This window comes from Thunnus albacares, chromosome 6 (genome assembly GCF_914725855.1).
Source record: "Thunnus albacares chromosome 6, fThuAlb1.1, whole genome shotgun sequence".
Taxonomy (NCBI): Eukaryota; Metazoa; Chordata; class Actinopteri; order Scombriformes; family Scombridae; genus Thunnus; species Thunnus albacares.
Genome location: NC_058111.1, coordinates 19,583,208 through 19,604,997, shown reverse-complemented (window position 1 = coordinate 19,604,997; position 21,790 = coordinate 19,583,208). Strand labels below are relative to the sequence as shown.

Genomic DNA, 21,790 nt, shown 5'->3' with positions numbered 1-21,790 from the left:
TGTCTTCTGCTATATTCCAAGATGCAACAGAATTCACACAGTAAAACTTTTGATCAATTAATTAATTAGACTTTCCTCTCATTCTTACTATTTTATATGACTACAAATGGTTTTATAGAAACCCTAAAATGTCAATTGTGTCAGCATATTTAACTATGAAAGTGGATGATAGTTGTTTTTCAAATTAAATATACTGACACCGTCTGAATATTATCAGGCATGCACAGCAGGGAAGCGATAACCGTGAGCAGTCCAACTGTTTTCTGTTTTGTTTTACGCTGACAGGAGCATTGGTTCAGTCTAGGTACATGAAACTGCTTGAGGAAGGTTAGGAAATGGCCAAGATTAATTGCTGGTGTGAGACGGATGGTGAGCTCTGATCTTAGTGGTGCCATCCTGGCAACCACTTTTCTGCTTGCTAATGGCACATTACCTACGTAATGTGTAATATGACATTGAACATTGGCATTTGATGTAAACATTGTGCTGCAGAGTCATCCGATATGAATGTGATTCCTGGGCAGACTGGGCTGTGCTGGTCTAATCGCTTGGTTGGGCAGCTCCTCTCACTCTGTGGGAATACACTGGCTTGATATTGTCAGTGTTTGACATTTTGTGAACGATGACGGGGCAAAAAAATGAGTATTTGACATTTTCACTTGGAAATTGAGGATCCAACTAAAGGGTTGTCTGGCCAATTAATCAAATCATCAGATTAAAGGGCTCAGTCCTCATTCCAATGTTGTTTGATGTTAATTAAATATGTGGGATTAAAAAGATTGTGTGCTACAATTGAACTCTTTTCCACCTAAAACCTTTAGAGAGCTAGATATGTGGGAACTCAAATGATGAAAATATGTCCCAACAGGGTTGCATGACAAATGTATGCAGCATTACTGACACCTTAAATTTCCACCTTTTTTATCCCTTTATTTCCTTCACACGTAGACTACCATTCCAATGAACAATCAATTTCAACGTAGTCCTTACAGCCTCATATTTGCTGCCTTCTGTGTACAGAAATGACTGCCCTACATTTGAAAATGCCACATCAACTCTATTGTTGTTTGTCAAATCCATTTGAAATTCAGTGGAAGCAAGCCCACCCACAGCCGGCACATGCCTCTTTGAGCTCAGAGCGCCGTCAGTGTGAGTGTTATAACGCAGGCTCTTTTTGAGTAGAGAACGGTGTGTTTCAGATTTTCTGTCTAGTTCAGTTCCCTTAGTGAACTGGGTTGACAGCTTGAATGCTGTTACACTCTGCATGCCTCAGTTAAACCTGCCTGTAGCCCGCAACTACACACTCTGTGTTTTACTGTGCTCTTACAGAAACAGAAACATTTATACATACACGTTTCTCCTCTGAATACACACTTGAAGAGTGGGTACACACAGGTACCCACGCAGGCACACAAACTAAAGAAGCAAGAGACGTGCAAGCAAACGTCATGGTGTCATAGAATTAACACAAACTCTTATGTTTGTGTGTGTGTGTGTGTGTGTGTGTGCCGATATGCACAGAAAAATACATAATGACAAGACAAACATGCTTAATTTACAAAATGCACCCTCACTTCATGAATAATAGTTATCCATTAAACACCATTGAGTGTCTGATGACAAGACTGATATCACTGTTATGTTTGTTCGATAGATATGAGGCTACAGCCAGCAGATAGTTAGCTTAGCTTAGCTTAGTTTAACTTATCTTAGCTTAGTTTAGAGTAAACGGCTAGCCTGGCTCTGCTGAAGCAAGGAAAATCCACCAGCATCTCCAAAGATCATTGATTAACACTTAATATCATGTTTGGTTAATCTATGATGATGGTTTTTTACAGGGGTTTATGTGCTGGACTACTTCTTGGTTCGAAGCTGGAGTCTTGTCACAGAGTCATATTTACTAGCTACTTTTACAAAACATGTTAATTGGTGAGCTTTATAGGTGCTGCGGGTGGATTTTGTTCCTTTGGACAGAGTCAGGCTACAGCTGCTGACCCACTGTTTATGCTAAGATAGGCCAATAAGCTGCTGTCTGTGGCTTTATATTTAGTTCACAAATATAAGAATGTTATCTATTCTCTCATCTGACTCTTGGCAAGAAACAAATGAGTGGATTTCCCAAAATTGGATTTCCCAAAACGTCAAATTTCTGCTGAATATTAACTACCAGTCCAAAGGAGTAAATAAAGAAAAAGTTCAAATGCTTAGATTTTTTTAAAGGCAGTTAACACTGTGTACATCCAGTGCACAGTAGACAAACACAGTGCACACAGTCAAGCTGTATGTACTATCAACATGCTTGCACACTGTCTTAGTAGCCCGCTTAAGTGCTAATGTTAAAAGGCTTTTCAAACCCTATTATACCCCTCTCTAAATTCACTGTATCTCTTTCCTCTGCTCTTCTTTCTTCTCTATCTGCTCTCATTCTCCTTCCCTGTTCTCTCCCACTACTTTTTCTTGCCCCGCCTTTTTGTCCCTTTCCTCCTCTCTCCCTCTCTCTCTCTCACATGCTGCCTTTCAGTCTCACTCATACACACAATCACATGCAGTGACATTCAGATTTCCAGTTTTATTCAAATGCTGAATTATTAAGGGAGCCAGTTTTAAGGAGGTCTTCTCTGCATTGCTGTGAAAACACAATCTCCATTTCAACTGCAAGTATGAGAAGAGACGCAAGCGAGTGGGCCAGAAAAGGAAAGAAGAGGGAAGGGAAATTAGGGCAGTGATTTGAAATTCCATTTATGAATAAAAAGAGAGTTTAGAAAGTTGTTCGCAGGCATTAAACATTCTAAATCTGTGGGTTTTTGGCAGTGTTGTGTGTCTGAGCATGTTTGCGTGTGTGTTTTTCTGTGTATGTGTGTTTTCCTCTGTAGGCTGTTTGTGGTTGTCTCTACTGTACATATGTGTGTGTCTGTTTGTGTCATTGTTTGTCTGAGCAAGCACTATGTATCTCCAAGTGTACAATAGGTGTCACTGTACACCACAGGTATTTGCTCTATCCTCTGACCTTTACTGTTTCAATTTGTATTGACCTATTCCACTTCTTGTCTTTGGGCTTACATTATCAACTGTATTTATTTATGTTGTTGTGACTGCAAATGGATTTTGCTGTTTTTTTATTCAAGCTATAGCCCAAATGGTGCCAGCATCAGCCAGCTGGGAGGATGCTGCAGGGACTGGGTGCCAGCACTGCACTGTCTTCAAAGTGCAGCAGATATACTTTGCATATAGAAACATTGCTGCACCATTTTTCTTTCTTTTCTTTCTTTTTTTTTTTTTTTTTTACACATGGACACATTCTTTTACATTTTGTGAAAAATGTCACATACACACTTGGCTGTATCTTTGCATATTAATGGTGCAGGATGCAAAGCATATCAGAGACATTATTCCTACGCCTACAGGATGCAGTAAGGAATTTTTGGTAATTTCAGGGCACCAATATGCATGCAGCACATCATTTGAATACATTCAGAGGGTGCGGTGGGCCTGCTTTCAATTATGACCAATCTAATCACATTGCACAATCACAGTGCCCTGACAGTTGCTTGACAAATACTTGAAAGGGAAGTTTTAATTAGCCACTGAAGGCAGATAAAGTTAACAACTTGGGAAAGTATAAAATATGTTCTTACCATGTTGTACTTGTAAGTTATTTTTGTCCATATTGTTTAGTGAAGTAACTAAAATCTGAGCCTGGTGCTGATGCATCTTTGAATACATAAATTGGCATGTGCTGCACTTGCTTAGTGACAACAGTTCCACATATTTCACACCTGAATTAAGAATTTTAGGAATTGTTATATTAAGCATATTCTCCATAAAATAAGATTAGATTGTAAATTTCACCTTTAATGTTTGCACACCCTAATAACACAACACACATATCACTGACTCTGCTATATTAATGTTTCTATTTTTAAGTTTTTCTTTGTTTTTCTTTTCTCTATCCTGTTACTGTTGCTGCTGCATTGACCCACTTTCCTCACAAATGAGGCTTGCATTGTTTCAGGCAGGAATTTAAGTCATGAGAACCACATGCGCTGACCATGAGCTGATCTGACCAATCTGAAATCATGTTTGACACCTCAACATGGCATTCTCTTGTAAGCTGCAAATTGTGATTCCTTCTCATGCTCTACTGCACGCTGTTTCTCCCTGAACCTTCATGATCTCTTCCTGTTCCAATATGTAATATATGTTAATCATGACAGTTCATGCATGTGTATTACAGCACAAGCTGTTTGGATTCATACAAAGAACTTACTGAATCTATGCTGATAAGTACAACTTTATAATGTTTAAAGTTTTTTCTTGTTTCTCAGAGAAATGTATTTTCACTCTAAACATCAAATTTTGTTTAGTTTGTCTTAACCTGAGGAAACTCTGTGTTAAAAAGTCTGTTCGGATGTTTTTTTTTTTTTTTACCAACAGCTTTAGTGAGTTGACTGTTTGTGTCTCATAACCATCTGGAACAGTTACAAGATCTGAGGGTGGACAGACACGTGGCAAAGAAACAAGGAAGAAATCAAGGTAAACCCAAAATATCTCTCTCTCTTGCTCACACACACACGCACACACATGCTCTCTCTCTCTCTCTCTCTCTCTCTCACACACACACACACACACACACGCTCTCTCTCTCTCTCTTTCTCACACACACACACACACACACACAAGCACAATGAGTCTGTGAATCATGGGTAAAGGAAGAAATAAAAAAGCTTAAAATGGTTATCAAACAGAGCAGGCATGTCTATCCCATTATCTTATCCCTCACAGCTCACCCTTAACCCTGTTCACTGCCTCCTCGAAAACCTTTTTATAAATGTGTAAATGCTTAGAAGTAGCAACATTGCCGGTAGGATGGCTTTCATGCGGGGATGGTGGGTTTAAGGCACTGTGATCACATAGATCGCCCCAGAAACAAACAAGCTATTAGATGATATGTTGGCACCTGTAAGGAGGGCACTATAAATGATTTGGAAGCTGCATTATTTAAGAAATAGACTAGATACAGCCAGCTTACCAGCTTATATATATGTGTGTGTGTGTGTGTGTGTGTTTTACCATCTCCATGGCTCATAACCGAAAGGAACAGAGAGCAAGTGTTCTTCAGCGTTATTTCACAGGCTCTGTAGCAGAAAGATAATACACAGAGATTATGTGGACTGGCAGGGATGGCCATAGTTAAGATGGGATAAAGAACTGCTTCTCTGTCAGTTCACATTCTAACCTCTTGACACCCAGGACACATTATGACAAAAGATAACTGTCATCTTGTATAACCAAAAGTTTGGCCCCAACCATTAATTTAAGAAGTCTTTATAATTAAATTCACTTGTAATTAAATTCACCCCTCTTTAGAATTCAAGTACATTCATTGTATGCCCTGGAGCACTTGCATTAGCGCTGATAAGCATCTATTTGCATAACAGCATCATCAGTTACATTAGCATTAGCCAGACGGAAGATGTTTTGGAATTTATGATGATATCTGTCTAAAACAGCCATGTGTAAATGTCACTGTAAACTGTATCTGTCTATCAGCCTGACATGTATACTGAAGTATTTATGAATTTGTCGTTTGCCCAGAATTGAATGTTTTACAGCTTTTTATATGTTTGTTGAAACTTAAAGTTATTCAAAATGAAAATAAGCTTAATCCACAAATTACCTACTGTAATAGGCTGTGTATTCTGTTATATCAACCTGTTAATCAGAACATAGCAATAGTAACTCATGGAATGAGGGAAAAAATTGAGAGGGAATAAATTTGGATGAGGACAGAGATAAGCACTGTACTGTTGGTAGGAGGAATGCAAAGTAGCAAAAGTGTTGGATCATAGAACTCCAGGTGGAATACCTCAGGGTATCACCATTTTAGGGCTGCAACTTACAGTTATTTTCACTATCATTATTTTTAAAAAAACTGTCTCTCATTTTCTTTGAGTCCTACGTGATGTCATCAAATGTCATGTTTTGTCTAACCAGTCCAAAGCCCAAAGATATTCCATTTAATGTAATATAAAACAAAGAAATATATTCTTTGTTTCTTCTCATATTCGAGAAGCTGGAACCAGAGAACTTTGGCATTTTTGCCTAAAAAATTACTTTAATTGATAATCAAAATAGTTGCCAGTTAATTTGGCGATTGACTTATAAAATTAATTCAGACAAAGGGGGCACAGCGACTTTCAGTTTAGCTTGCACTTATGATTTATTTACTTGCTTGCTTAAAACTGTACCCTACCTCTTAATCAGGGCTATAGTGGAGGGTAAACATGCCAACAAATGCTGGTTATACACCTCTAAAATTCTGAAATAGCAGCCCGCCTCAGCAGTTATGCATACTTTAACAAGTATAAAATTATTTCACCACTACAGCCCTGCTCTTAATCTTCACTCTGGTACTGCTGCATTTAGAAAGTAATACTGTTGATGTGAGGTGTGAATGAGTATATACACCAACAACATGAAAGAAACTAACATTGTATTATACACAGATGTTAAGCACTGTAAGTGAAACTATTCTCATTTCAAGTATAATGAGGGCTGCATTTAAATATAAAACACATAACAGAGAGCTTTTGAAAAAATGTGCATGCTAAAATAAAGTGGGTAGACCATATTGGACTCTTAGATAGTTTATTTTCTGTGGATTCACTTCGGATCATTTGAGTGGGTATATTTGCTCAAAAGATTTGTGCTTATATGAGACATACTGGTTTGGAACTGCCGGTGAGAAGTAGCCCACGAGTCTGTCCATTCTTGATTAAAAGCTGTGTTTTCACTGTCTACTTCTCTGTTTTTAGAACATGGCATGTGAAAAAACTTTTCTCTGACTTGCTGTACAGTTATGGTCTCCGGATGTGCTCATATGACATGCAGTTGCAGAGCCCTGAAGCCCCGCCCTGCTGCTGCAGAGCGGAGCGGCTCACTGATCGCCTGTTTATTCAAATTTTATTAATATTGAACGTGTAGCAAGTCCAAATTGGGTCCAAATCCTTGGGTCCCCAGCAATATAGTTGCCAAGTGTGAAGTAGATTGGATTGGTTCTCAAGATATGTGAAGGACACACATACAGACATACAGACAGATAGAAAGACAGACAGTCCTTGCTTTTTAGTTAAATGCTTCCAAAGACACTTCAAATGTGGTCCAAATCAGCCCCCACTTCACTGGCATTTCAGGCATTCCTGAGTTTTCCCTTCTTGCTGTATCTACTTGTCAGCCAACGAGGGAAGGAAAGATTTCCAAGATAAGAAACTTCAACGAAACAAAAAAGAGGACTGATTTAAAATGCTGACTGATGATGTCTCAGATGTTTATAAAAATACCATACCCAACTTAACTACCAATATTTTTTAAAAAAGGTTTTCCTAAATGTGTCCCCTCAAGCAGTGAAGACCAAAAATCAAATAATAGATAAGAAGATCTTTGGTTTATCTCAGGCTTTTAAGACATAACAAATTGATAAAAAGAAAACAGGCAACCAGCAGTGCTGTCATCCTTTATTCAGATGTTAGTATGTAATTTATGCAGTAACTGATGCTTAAATGTTCTCAGCAACAGATTACACACATAAATGCAAAAATATGCATCTTACTAACGGAAGAAACTATTCTGTCTGTTGACACACACATAGTAGTGAGGAAGTGTTATTTTGTATTCCCTGCCAATAGCTTCAGTCATTGACAGGTAACTCATGTATTCTCTACTGTGAGTGTTTACTAAATGAAACCCACAAACACCTTCTTATTGTCATTTAATTATCTGCATCAGGGGCATTTGAGTCTATTTCATTTGCCTCAGTTGTTATTGCTACATACTTGTTTGCTCCTGGCTGAGTTGCCATACAACTGTGTTTCTGATCAGACACTCTACTGTTTTCTTCAATAGGATTTATCATTGATATATGTAAGTAAACCAGGATGAAATGTATAAAGGTGCCCCTAAATATCCCGTTCACACCCTGACAGAATATGAACTCACACAAAATCACTTATGAACATATAATTTTATACATAGGCTACATTTATTTACTTAAAGGGGACATATTATGCACATTTCCAGGTCCATATTTACATATATTCTGGGGCTGTACTGGAATATCTTTGCATGATTTTCAGTTAAAAAAACTCCCTATTTATCTTATACAGAAACTTTAAGCAGCCCCTCAGTTGAACCTCTGCCTGAAACAGGCCATTTTAGCTTCTGTCTCTGTAAGCCCCCCTCCCAATAAGCGCACTTTGTACTGATTGGCCGGCTCTTGGAAGCTGCCCCTTGGGAGACTTCGCCAGCTCCAAAGACTACGTCAATAAACCATGAAACAAACTATAGTAGTAGGATTTCACTAAATGTCAATTTCTCACATACAGCCGTACATGTTCGAGACAGAATCTGATCTGAAATATGAGAGTGGACAATGCAAATAAGAGTTGGCTTGGCAACAACCTTAGTAACAAAGGCTATAGAAGAGATGGCCGTTTATGGGCATGTGCAACAAGCCCACGTTAGCTCATTGGCAGGGTAGAAAAAAACGTTGCAAACAAAGCATTAAGAGCAGATTGAAGCCTGGGCTTTTGACTTGAAGGGAGCATTTCTACATATGTTAACCTCAAGTTTCGGAATTTTGACAACGACATCAGAACATTATATAAGTAACAGAAAACCACAAAAAGCATCATATGACCCCTTTAAACTCCAAACTGTAATCACACCTAGTCATCCCTTTATGCAGTCAAAGATAATGTCAATAGGTTTTTAAATGTATTGAGAAAAAGGAAGAAAAAAGGAGTTTATGAGATGTAAATATCACAAATGCTGCCTTTTGTCTCAGTTGGGTGGAGGTGTGTTTTCTGTGTCTGCATTTGATTGACAGCAACTGGCAGGTTGAGCACAAGCAGGGTGACAAGAGACAAAAGCTGTGTTCAGTGGACTGAATGCGTCACAGTGGCACGACCAAGGCTGTCCAATTTTGAAGGCTCCTTCAAATGTGGCTGAGAAATGCCGCCTTCTTTGCCCAAATTTGGAGGAGCCAACGGATGGATCCTTCATGGCCTGGCAGCAGCAATGGCGGAGATTGTTGTAATTTTCACTGTAAGACTTGATATATCACTTTATTAAGTTTTAAGATTTTTTCAGGTGAGAAAATAGCCATGTAGATTCCCAATATGTGGTCAGTTTATCCAAATAATGCCTGTTTGTAAATTTGCTTGGATGATATGTGAGGAGCCGCTGACTGGGCGAGACCAGCCGGTCATCTCAGCTGCTAGCAGCCCAGCTCCTGAGATGACTGGGCAGTCAACATCCCTCATCGACAGCACTGCTTCTGGGGCTCTATATGCACAGATATCACCACATTTCAATAAATATAAATGTATTAAAATGAACAGATCAGTCTATATTAAATTCCATTTTATTAAGCTACAGAACAGTTTGGATTTTTATTATAGCTACATTACAGACCGAATAACATCATTTACTGCATCTCTCGGTCAATGAGGTTATTCATTTATTTTTTTTGTGAGGAAAAAAGTGTTAGTGGAGCTTGGAGTTCAGATTATTTTGTCACAGTACAGTCAGGTACGTGTGTTGAAGCTGAGCTGGTGCTGCCAGCAAATCCGCTGCTGCAGAGAGAGACAGAGAGAGCAAATGAAAAGGCTCTTCTCTCTCAATAAAAAAATATTGAATTAATTAAAATAAAGTAATTGTTTATTAATACATTATTTATTTCATTTACAGCAGTCTTTACAGTTATTCACAACATAAATAAAGTACATAAGAAAGAGTATAACAGAATGTCTGCAGGTCCTTAAGATTCATAAATTCAGTTTTAGAAATATTAGGTTTCAGAAAATGTGTTTGTGTATATCTTGGTTCAGCTGAGCAGGGGAGACCCTGGTGGTGCTGCTGGATCTGGATGGGTTGCCACGATAATAAAATTAAAAGTTCTGTCTCTATTTCTACTGGCTGTGTCCCCATTATCAACTGCAGCTGTAAAGGTTGCTAGGTGACAGGAGTGGTGCTTCGTGACGCAAGGGTAAGGGCGGGAACAGTTAGTGACGCAGCTGGATATCCTCCGTAGACCAGACTGTCTCATTAAGCAACACTCGGTTACAGCCTTCGCTGTCTACATAGGACAAACCTTTGTAGACAGCGTCCTTCGAAGCATGCGGCCCCTGAATTGGGACACAGCTAAAGTGAACAAACTTGTGCTGTAGTCGTGGTCGTGGACAGACAGTGTGTTGTTAGCAGCGGTATTGAATAATAAGGACCACACTGGTATCTAAAAGGAAAAAGGGGCTGCTGATTAGCTGTCTGGTGCGCAAACTGATGTTAGCAGTGCACATTTCCCTGATGAATGTTTGTTTGGTGGCTCATTTGAATGCTTAGATGCAAGACAAGACATGTACTCATTTTTGTAAGTTAGATAAGGAGGAGACTTACGTCGGAAAGTAAAAGTGGGCTATTGATGCAAAAACAGGGGGCACCATCGTGAGACCAAAACAATGTAAAATATCATTTTCTCCCTTTTGGTTTCTCAGAGTACAACACAGAACATGCAATTTATACAACAGATGAATATGCTGTAGAAGACAAAAAATAAAATATAATTCAGTTTCAGTTGGACTTTAAGTTTTAGAAATCAGACATGTACCTAGACACATATACAGTCACACATGTCCATACAGTGATGCAGACACTCATTCATTTGGTCCCCTCTCTCTGGCCCATTAACATTTCATCAATGTGTCGAGAGACAAAATCAGCTTCATCAAACATTCATTCTCCCATGGCAGGTAAGCCACTCTATTCCTGCCTCCACTCACGCAACAAGAAGTCTGCATCCGCCTGTTCACCATGTGAAATTAAAGGTATTACCTCTTACCCAAAGCTGAGCTGCCTCTATGTGAAGGGGAGAGGAGGAGAGTACTCGGATAACGCTCTCGTTTCCTAATATGTGGGATGTAAAATACATGTAGAGTATGACGGTGGAAGAAAACATAAATATTTAAATCAGAGTGTACGGGGAATTCTGTAGCTCCTTTTAATCTACACACACTCACACACACCACATATTCAGTGAATGTAAATGTTGTGGCTGAGTCTGAGACCGTCCTCCTCGAGGGAACATCTACATGCTCCACAGCAGTCACATGCAAAGACATGACTGTACACGCGGTAGTGGTGAGATGCATTGATGCATGTCTTATGTAGCAGTTTTATTTACCTCTACATCCTCTTTCCCGCCCTCTCTTAACGGCATGTGTGTGTGTAGTTCTATGCATTGTTAGAGCTTGGTTATGTAACGTATGTTGACTAGAGTTCAGACATCTTTTAAGAATGATTTTTTTTTCTTTGCTGCAGATTGGATGTGAAGCATGAAAATATCCTTTTAGGATGCTGCGGAAAAGAGGAGATGAAAGGAAAGGGGGAAGCGAATAAAGGAGAGGAAGGGATAAGAGAGGAAAAAAGTGATAGAGCAAAGAAGAAGGCAGGGAAGGTCAGGAGAGGACAACCAGAAGAGTATGGGAATGAAATAGGAAGGGAAGAAGGGGGAGACAAAGGGGGAATAATCACATAAGACAAGTTGAGAGGTGAAGAGAAGAGTGAGAAGAGTGTAAATGTTTGCTTTATATCAACAGCAGCTCTTATCTAATGCTCTGCAAATACACAAACACTCACATTTTCTCTCTTTAGTGTTAGATAATACAACTGAATAATCAGCAGGTATCTGCCTCCTCTCACTGGCCTCTGGATGAGAATAAAACAACACATGACATACTGTTCCTCCTCCATCCTTCCCACTGTTGTTCCCCCTCCCTCCCTCCCTCCCTCCCTCCCTCCATTCCTTCCTCCCTTCCTCTTCCTTCTCGCTATACTCCCACCATCCTTCTATCATTCCTCCATCTCTCCTTCCATCTTTCCTGCATTCCACCTGCCCTCCTCCCTCACTCCAATCCATCCTCCATCATCACTCCATCACTCTACTTCCTGTTTCTTTCATGATTACACTCCTCCTCTCATCTGTCCCTCTCCCCATACATCCACATTTTCCTTTACTAACTAGCTTTATCTTCAGATTTCAAATATCACTGAACCATTCACACATGCACACACACACATAGACACACACAGTGCAACAGCACAGTAAAGAAAACAAAACATCTTCCCACAGATGGTTCTGGGTTATATAAATGTTTTGCTGGATTCCTTGACATTTTCTGTTTATTTTCATCATTGTTTCACACTGATTCTATGATGTACAAAGAACGAGTGGTTGATGCGAACTGAAGCAACCCACATTTATTAACTGTGGGACTGAATTTTTAATTTTTTTAATCTATAAAAGCTATGTTGAGAAGATTGAGAAAATACTGACTTATGCTCCAATTGATATTGTTGCATTTTTCAAATTATACAGATATTTTAATATTGATTTTCATGTTATGGTGTTTATTCTGTGTGTAGGGACGATGGAAATTCAGATTACTTACAGAGAGCAAGTTCTGAATTAAAAAAGTTTTACCCAGCAGCAGCAGCATGCAGCCTCTTTGGTTAAATAAACATTAGAATCTAAGGTGAAACAAAAACTACACTATAACTTTTGCTGTTTTACCTTGGACGGATCTCAAAATGATTTACCAAAATCTCAACATGCACAAAAACACATATCATGTACTGAATATGTAACACATAATGCCATGTGGGATGGGAGGCTTTTTTAAAAAAGGACTAAGAATACACTCTTACTGCACAGCAACACCCTCGGGGAGCTGTTATAGCAGAATAGGTTATACACAAACATAAACACACACATAGCATGGTTGTTTGAATTCTTAATTTTACAAAGGGGATTATAAATCAGTATGTTATTGTATAGCACACATTTCTTTCCACAAAATGATTGTGTGTGTGTGTGTGTGTGTGTGTGTATGCATGTGAAGGGTGAGGACGAAAGGGTTTGATCCATCAAAATGATTGAGGATGTTGTTCTTTGTTTTGTCCCTCTGCCCAAAAAAGCTATTGTTGTCCAGGGACTTCTGCATTCAGGGCAACTGAGAAAACTCACTAAAAATCTGTCTCTGGAAAATTCCAATCTGTCATCGAGTCACAGATCCTAAATCTTCAAGCTGGTGTGACATAAAATCACTGTTGCCTGTAATCTGGGAAAAGCATTCTTTTTAAAACTTTTTTTTTCTCAGTTCCCAGACAAAATCCTTTGTCTAGTGTGTGTGTGTGTCCTGTTTAACCAAATTTGCCACTAAACACTACTGCAGTGATCTGTAGTTTGTGTACATGTAATATGTCTGTTACAACTGTTTTTCTATAAAGTCACAAGTCAAATACATATTAGCTTCATCACTGGCTATGCCACAGATAAAGGTAATTCTAAAGGATGTCACATACATCTTCTTTTTCTTATGTTAAGAGATAGTAGCGCTACGAGAGGAGTCGTCAACATTGAGGTTGTGTCCCTAATCCTTATTGGTGTGGCTCCATGGAAATACTGTCTGAGTTGTTAAGTTCTCGACTGTGTTGTGTTCACAATTACTTACATTCTTGGCGAGACGAGACTGCAACTGAATCTTATGAATGATAATAGACAGTTAGACACAAGATGAAAAAGAGGAATTTTTAGCTTCAATTTGACAGGGGTGCATGGAGGTTGGTATGGTTCACTCACTTTTTATTGAATTATTGCCAAATTACATGGAGTAGGACTGAAGAACAACACAGCTCTGTTTTAACTAATTTTCATTGTTTCATTGCAGTTCCAATGATAAGCAGATAGATTTAACAGATGGTTGTTTTATATGCACCAGATTTCAATTAAGAGGTTTCACACCAGCGCAAACAAACCAAATACACGCTAACATCCCAGAATTTGAACTGAACCAAACAGGTTGGGTGTGAGAGCACCCTAAAAGATACTTCTTTGTGATGTTAAAGAAGAAAAATGTACTTTTGGCCTCACTGTAGGTAAATCACTGAGCCAAAGCTGTCATATAGCTAGTGATCCGGCTAAACCCATAGTCACTTAGCTGAGAGGTTTACAGTTGGGTCATTGTTATCCCTTATCCTCTGCCCTGCTAGCAAGTCATTGACTTGGTCACAACAGACACACACACACTCATGCACAACCCATTCATCATCAACCAGGAGCTTGTCAGAAAATGGTACTCAGTCTCTCTGAGCCATGGCAGATTACTTCCTGTAGCTGATTGTGTTTTTTTGTTTTCATAGCTATCTGCCGTTTCCTAACACAAAACAGTGTGTTTTCTAGTTTTAGAGGAGATCACATTCAGAAATTGTTCTCTAAGGTTATAAAATGACACCTTTAACACCACGTTGAAAATGAAGTCTAGGCTGCTGTGCTAGGGAAGCTTAGAAATTATGGTGCATTGATGTGTTTGTTGTACCATTAACTTCATGCTGCCTCTACACTAACAGTGCTGTTTTGTTTACATGTGCAAAATGATGAGATTGCACTTCAGCAGGGATGTTAGGCTGGTTTACTATCTGCTGCAAATCTCACCAACAGCCACTTCATTAAAATAGACTCCCAGTAATCTATGGCCTTGTGCTGTCAGTGTCCCATGTGCTCTTTACTCAGTGCTGTCAGTTCAGCTGAATGTACTGCATTTTAAAAACAGGAACATTGCTGTTGTAGTGTACAAATGAACTTCATTGCAACATGGGCCTGTTAATTACATATTTCTTTTAAGTAAAATGCTGAAACTACAAATTATTTGCCCAATGGCCTCCTACTGAGTAGAGTCTGCTGTCTTCCCTTGAGACTACTAAGTATTTGCATTCAGATGAACACAAGTAAGGCTGCTGTTTACCTATGGTGCTATGATGACTCCTTAAAGCAATGTTGCAAGACTTGTTGAAGTACAGTGTCTGCTAATAAAGTCCCTCAGAGTTAATTAAACTAAATTGTAAAAGTGCCTGTGCAGCTCAATGTCTGCTGAAAAGCCTTCCCTGAATGCACTTAATATTAAATGTCTGTTTGCCCTTGAATGAAAATCCTTTTCTGTACTGGAGTCAGCTGCATACAAATGCAGACACAGCTCTGCAGTGGGTGCATTTCATTGTGGCTCAAAATTTGATTTCATAACAACCAATAGAAATGTTACTGCTGAAAATCAATCAGCAGAGCACAGTACCGCACCCATGAGACCATGACGTTGTTAGAGGCATTTGTTTTTGCTGCACACAAAGAGGGACACTGGTCTGTTGTTTATGTTTGTGGGTGTGTAATATTCGTGTATTTACTGCACCTAAAAATCTAATTTTACTGCAAGGGATGAGAAACAGTGTGAGCTGCTAAAAGTCTTTGACCATTAAATTACAAATGTGTGTGTTTACTCTTGGTAATTTCACTTTACTGTCTCAAAACTATTTACATCCTGGCTTGCTGCTCACTGAAAATCCAACAACTAACAGCAGGATGTAAAACTAGTGTGGTATGATGAGGAGTAAACCATTCAAATGGAAATTATATGATCTATAGTAATTCTGGACCTCACTTGGTGACCAGACAGTTTTATAGTTGTTGAGGTGGCTTGCACTTGGCAAAAAAACAACAACAGATGTTCACAGAATGTTGTCATAATAAATAGTTTTGGCTTGATTACAAAAATGTTCCATTATTGGCTGCTTGGCTGTAACACGGCCCTTCATTAGTGAGCACTTACAATACAATACAGTTATGTCAGGGGACAGAATGACACAGTGGATGTCTTGTAGTGCAATAATCTCAGCAAAGTCACAGAATTAGTGACCTCAGGTAACATCTTTATCACATACACACAGTACATTGTCAGTTGATGCTATGGAAAAAATAATGGCTTAAACTTTCTACGTTTAAGGTTTAACATAGAACAGCAAATACTACTACTGCTGCCACTACTACTGATAACAACAACAACATATTAGGCAGTTCTATCAATGTGGTATATAATGCTCACCGCTTGAATTGAAAATGTATACATTTCATGTAAAGTTGTCATTCTCTTTTATTGTACGTTTCCTCTAGAGCAGTGGGGCTTGTGTTTATGGAGTCAGTGCACTCTTCACACTCATATTCCAAGGAATGCAGCAGTATTAACTGGTTTACCTTACAGTACCTTGTATGGTAAAAGTGGTTTTCCAGACAAAGTGTATAACTGGACTTTGACAAAGTGATTTTAATAACATGTTCTCACACATATGCACACACACAAATGACAACTATAAAAGGAAGAGGGAAAAAATGAAGTTATATCTCCTCACTTGCCTTTAATGTGCCTTTTGGAGCAGCTATTATATATTATATATATTATATTGCCTAGACTGGAACTGCAAATCTGTTACTTTAAAGGATGATTCCACTTTCACAATTTGCGTATAATTTAATAATGTTGGCCATTATTCCTATTGACTATGCTTACTCACCTGAGATCTGGAAACACATTAATATTGAGTGTCAGACGATCAGACAGATTGTCAGCAAACCAACAGTTTAACCATCTGTCATTTTGGCCTTTTGCGTTCTATGTGTTCTAGTGATTATGTCCCTGTATCACATTAAATGCGTTTCGTTTTGGAACTGTCTCCTTTTGCATCCCACTTGAGTTTGCAGCCCTGGTAAATTGATATCGTAAACAGAACAAATTCCTGTATGTACAGCAAAGGTTGGACTGAACTGGCACAGGTGGGGGGTGGGGGGGGATCACTAGTGCCCAATGAAACTGCCACTTTGCCAGGGAGCAGTCACTCAGCTTGATCTGTACTGCTCTAAAATTAGGACCCTCTCCATGAACAAGACTGCCCTTCAGCTCCAGCAGTGTGGGGAGAAGCAGCGGCAGTCAGGCAGAGCTCACATATTCAGTACTCCATCCTCTCTTGTCTACTGCACCACATATAGGGTAACCTCACTTCTGGCAATTCTCCATCAAATTGTCAGCCATATCAGCTCTTCAGCACTCGGAGCTAAGAGACTCATCATAGAGAGGAAGAGAGTTTACCACCTCTCTGAGAATTGAGCCTTATAGTTTGACCCTCTGCCAACCTGCTGTTGGATTCAGCAGTTGGGGATGAGGAAACCTGGGCAAAAAAAGAATATAGCATCTAGCACCTGGGGTTCCTAGAAGAGAGACTTTTGACAGGTATTTTATTTAATAAGATACATTGCAAAAATACATTTTGATTCAGTTGTTATCTTGTTTTAAAGCTGTGAAATAAAGTGCTTCTGTGATTCTGAAAAATTCTTCTGCATGTGCCAGACGTGCTTATGACAAATATCTGTTATATAATACTGAAAAAAAGGAATAAAGCACTCTCAATTAGTTGATTATGTTCTTTCTAAAAAAAGGCACAGTCATAAAATAGTAAAACACATACTCTTTCAAGAGCACACAAGTTTGCTAAGGTACAGACTGAGTGAAAAAGAGGCTATTTTGCAAATAAAAGGAGATGGTAGTACACTCTTTTATGCTGCCTATGTCCTCTGTCTGACTCTGTGTGGTATATTAAAGTTGTCTGCATCAGGCTAATCAACCAAATCAGCTGATCAGCTTCTCTCCTCTTCACTCCCTCTAATCACTGGATTTAGGTTGCAATTACACTCTCGTCTTGATTCTCATTCTTTCTTGTCGAGTGTAGGTACTCTGCATATGAATGTGTGTGATTGCTTGAAGTATTGTGCACGTGCGTGTGTGTGAGAGAGAGAGAGAAAGAGAGAGAGAGTGTGTGTGTGCATGTGTGGATTCAAGATTGAAGAGGTTTTATTATCACATCCACAGCAACACAGCAGATGGCAACATTGAAGGCAGTGAAATGTGGCTTCTTCGAGCTCAAGTTCCAATTAGAGTTTATTAAAATGAGAGAGAAATATACAAATATACATTATATTGCACCTTGGTGCTCAGGTGTAATATTGCACATAAGTAGTAAATAGATAAGTGTAGGCAATTGCACATAAGTGATGGGTGATAAATACTTCTGATCATAGAGGCCTGAGCAATGGGAGCAAATACATCCCCATTATTCAATTAGGGGGATCAAAGCACAGTCCCTGCATTCAGGTAATTATATTTAAGCAGTCTATATCAATGATCATTTTACTATTTTCAGCAACTGACAGAAACAGGTAATAAAAAAAATCACACATTTTTGGACCACCCTTTGTGTTGGTTCATTTGAAGCCATTGCTGATTGTTTGCTACAGCATGCTTTGGCTGTCAGTCACAGTCTGTCAATCTGCACCGTTTATAAAAGTGAGAAAAATGCCATTTAGCTTAACTGCGATCACTGACTTAAAATAGAACATAGGAAAAGATAAGCTAACATATGCTCAATGACCCTGCTTGGCTCACTGACTCCAGCCAAACTTTAAATTAGCTAAAAGTAGGATTGTACTGTCGTCAAAATGCCGAACCGATATGTGAGTCAACGTTAGCTAACTTTGCCAACCCGCCCACCTGACGTTACCTCGCTGATCAGACAGGATCCAGCTGTTTCCAGCCGACTCTGATTCGGTCCCTTCGCTGAAGAAGCCGAATCAGAGTCTTTTAAGTGTAACATGGTTATTAACAGGGCTGCCAATTCTCACACGTTGACCATGAGACTCATACAGTTGACACTTTTCACATACTCTCATGCCACACATCCATTTTCTCATGCAGTGAAAAACAAATTCATAACTGACAATGTTGTGGTTGCATTTGCTCCCCCATTTTAAAACATAACCAGGCGCACATGATAAAAACATACATATTGTGTAGTGTGGAAGAATGTGTGCTTGGTGGGTAAGTGTGTAGGAGAGGAATAGAGAGAGAGACTGTGTGTGTGTGTGTGTGTGTGTGTGTGTGTGTGTCATGTATGTTCACAAAGCGTGAGCCTGCTGGATCTGGCTCTGATGCTTCTATACTGCTTGCCTGAAGCAGTGAAAGCAGTCCATAGCTGGGGCGGTTGGGACCCTTGATGATTTTTCCAGCTTTGCTCATGCTCCTCTGGATGTAGAGGTCCATGGCAGTGCAGACCTGGTGATTCACTGAGCTTTGATGACTCTCTGCAGGGCTTTGCAGTACTGCTTGGAGCTGCTCCTATACCAGGCCATGATGCAGCCAGAAAGGACACTCAATGGTGCATCTGCAAAAATTGCAGAGTATCGTCCTGTCCATGCCAAACCTTCTCAGTCTCCTGAGGAAGAGGAGGTGCTGGTCCGCTGTTCTCACAGCTGTTCATGTGGACCCTGAGGAACCTGAAGCTGCTCACTCTCTCCACAGGTGCCCTCTGGATGTAGATGGGGGTGTGTGCTTCCTGTACCCTCTTGAAATCCAACATCATCTCCTTGGTCTTGCATACTGTAAGATGGAAGCTGTTGTTCTGACACCATGATGACAGGGCTATTACCTCCTCTCTGTAGGCCGACTCATCACTCCCGGTGATCAGGCCGATGATGGTGGTGATCAGGCTGATGATGGTGGTGTCTTCCGCAAACATGATGGTGGAGCTGTGTATTACCACACAGTTATTGGTGAAGAGTGCATACAGGACCAGAATTAGCACACACCCCTGAGGGACTCTGGTGCTAAGCATGACGGTGGAAGAAGTGATATCATCGAGCCTCACCCTCTGGGCCTGTTTGTCAGGAAGTCCAAGATCCAGCTACATAGGGCACTGCTGGTCCAAGGTCCTTGAGCTTGGTGACCAGCTGAGTAGCACAGTGGTGTTAAATACTGAACTGTAGTCCACAAATTACATTCTCACATATGTGTCCCTCTGTTCTTGCTGGGTGAGGGCAGTGTGGAGGGTGAATGTGATGGCATCATCCGTGGACCTGTTTTGCTTGTATGCAAACTGTAGGGGGTCCAGTGAGTCTGGCAGGGAAGAGGTGATGTGGGCTTTGACTAGTTGCTCAAAGCAGTTCATAATGATGGAAGTTATGGGGGGGTCCACAGACTGGGCCAGGGAGAGGTTGAAGATATCTGTGAAGATACCTGCCAGCTCATTTGCACATACTTTCAGAACTCGACCAGGAATGCCATCTGGGCCAGGAGCCGTATGTTGATTCATCTTCCTGAAGGTGTTTTACACCTCCTGTCCTGAGATCTCCAGCGGGCAGAGGTGTTTGCATGCTTGACAGAAGTTTATTCTTGTTTTGTTTTTTTAAGCTAGAGGATAAGGGAAACTAATTTCTTACGAGATAATAATTACTGCTAAAATATAGTGTAGCAGTAGCAAGTTGAGAAGTGTCAAACTACACAAAACATATACAGACATATCTACCTGAGAACATTAGTTAACGTTAGCCACCATATTGATCAGGTATAGCACACAAAACACCTGACTCTTTTGAACTGAGAACAGCATGATTTATTGCTGACAAAGAAGATTTTCGTGTTAACTTACCTGTACCCATTGATAAACCCTGGTATCACACCAAGAAAATGAGATGATGCAACTCTCAAAGCACGCTTGTTCACGCATATTACACATATGACAAAATAATAAATGGCTTTCAGGAAAGAATATATCTGGATGACCTTTCAACCATCAAACACTCTAACAGACCATAAAACATTACACTACTTGAATAGTAATCTGCGCATTACTGCTACGACGTGATCATAAACCACTGTAGCAAGTTACAGAGGTTATCTTGCATGTGCATTGACTATGAGGTTACATTCATCACTATGGTTAACATATTACAGTACAGCAAAGGTGGGACAAAGTCATTGTTATAAATCTCAAATCAAGTGATTTACTCATCTACAGCTGTATTGGAAACTATTAACACCACATCCCACTAAGGCCTACTCTTGTCTTTGCAGTATTTGGATGTCAGCAGCACCCTCAAAATGCAATTAAGATGGATATATTCTCTTTCTGAATGACTGATACTGCAGCAAACTATGAAGTACTGTTGACATTGTGAGTCATGTTACAGTCTTTGTTTAAAAATACTCTTCTTTTGTTCACCTGAATTTAACTCATGTAGTTTCACTGTGCATGGATGCTCTTTTCCAGGATTGCTCCGCTCTGTACTCACTCAGTTACATATTCATACCTGGATGCTGCCCAGCACAACCAGAGGCTTATCTGTTAGCTACTGAGCAACTCCACTGGAGCAGCTGGGGGCTAAGTGCCTTGTTCAAGGGCACCTTATAGCAAGCAGCAGTTATTTCACTTCCCCTGCCCAGCTTTATCCTGCTGGGAGAAAACCAGTAACTTTCCACTTACAAGAAGCATAAGAGAAACTAGTCGGTGAAACAGGTAGAGATTTTTAAAAAAAATTTTTTTACCATCACTGGCCTAAAAAGTAGTGTATCTCAGGCAACTTTTGTTTTCCACAATTAATATACACCATTTTGTGTCATGTTTAACTAATGTTTCTAGCCGATGCAAATTGAAGGTTATGTGATTGTAAAAGGCTTAGTGGATTTTAAAAATTTAAGTTCTCAGCAGCAGCACCAGAGAAAGTAAAACTCTGCACTGCTGTCTGATTGAAACAGCAGCCAGGTGGAGTTGAAAGATGCGACCCTAACTCGACCCTCCATATCAAGGCCTTAGGGGAGCTTCAGAGACTGGCACAACTTCACTAATGATGGGTGAAATGTTTCATCTCTTCATCACATCCCACCCACCAAACTCCGTCTCTTGCTCTATCTATCACTGTTTCTTGTTTTCTTTCCTCCATTCTGTTCCTCAGCAGTCCTCTCCTCCTCTTTTACTCTCACTCACTCCACTTTCCTTCCCACATTCTGTTCTCCCCCTGCTTTAGGGTCTC

General features: G+C 39.8%; 1 long non-coding RNA gene across 1 annotated transcript; it reads left to right on the top strand.

Annotated features, from left to right (window-relative positions):
* The first annotated feature begins 4,019 nt into the window (after window positions 1-4,019).
* Window positions 4,020-11,780, top strand: LOC122984689. The gene is made up of 3 exons (XR_006403951.1): window positions 4,020-4,106; window positions 4,435-4,533; window positions 11,374-11,780. It is a non-coding gene; the product is annotated as an uncharacterized LOC122984689 (long non-coding RNA).
* Window positions 11,781-21,790: the final 10,010 nt, after the last annotated feature.